Source organism: Fonticula alba (assembly GCF_000388065.1).
Source record: "Fonticula alba strain ATCC 38817 unplaced genomic scaffold supercont2.8, whole genome shotgun sequence".
Lineage (NCBI taxonomy): Eukaryota > Rotosphaerida > Fonticulaceae > Fonticula > Fonticula alba.
This window is the reverse complement of record NW_009242978.1, coordinates 1,448,443-1,449,515: the sequence shown is the minus strand read 5'-3', so window position 1 is coordinate 1,449,515 and position 1,073 is coordinate 1,448,443.

Genomic DNA, 1,073 nt, shown 5'->3' with positions numbered 1-1,073 from the left:
GGCGCCGAGCTGGCGGAGGACCGAAAGCTCGAAGTTGACATGGTTGGTGTTCAGGGACTCCTCATCCAGGGGCTCGGGCATGGCGGTGCCAGGGGTGTACGGGAGCTTGACAGAGTGGTTCCAGATGGGGTTGTTGGAGAAGGCGATGTTCTGGTTGCTGTGGTGCCGGAGACAGCGGGGGGGGGGGGAGGAGGGGAGGGGGCGGAGGGCGTCAGTAGGATGCGAGAGCCGAGGGAGAGGGAAAAAAAAAGGAAGGATGAGGCAGACACCGGGGACGTACAAGCGAGCAGAGGCCTCGGCGCCGAGGGGGGAGTTGGACAGATCGGACAGGGTCTGAGCGAGGACTGTGTGCAGAGGGAGGTGTCGGGAGGCCGGATGGGCGGTGGGCGGTCAGGAAAGGCAGTCTCACATTGAAGTGCATCGACCGGGATGGCGATGGAGACGCACTGAAGTTGGTGCCCAGGAACCGGACACCGAGAGCCAGACCGACGGCCAGACCGACAGATGGCAGAGAGGGGAAACGACGGCCGCGGTTGAGCAGGAGAATCGGGGCGGCCAGGGCACCGAGCAGGGTGAGCTTGCTCTGGGCGAGGCCGGTCATGCGATGCCAGCGGTTGACAATCACCGCGTCGTTCTCGGAGATCTGAATGGCAGAGGGGCGGTTTGGGAGAGGGTCAGGCGCGCCATGTGGCAAGGCAAGGAGAGGTCAGGAGGTGAGAGGGGGAGGGGCAGGGGGCAGGGGGGCAGGGGCACCCGCGTACCGAGTGCTGGTGGTGGTAAGCCCAGCCGAGGATGGTCCAGGGCATGGCGGAGGCCGGGAAGACGGTCTCACGAACGACAAGGTTGTCCTTGGGAATGACGCCGGCGGGGCCGGGGTAGATGATGGGGTTGTCGGAGGTCATGGTTGGAGGGTGGAAACCAGGTGGGGGATGCCTACCTAGCGAGGGGCACGAAGAAGGAGCGGCGGCGACGAAGAGCGCGTGGTGGGACGGCGTGAGTCACTGTGTCTCGAGGGGAATGGTGGCGACGGGCAGGGGTGGGGAGGGGACTGTGGTGACCAGGTAATGGGAGGA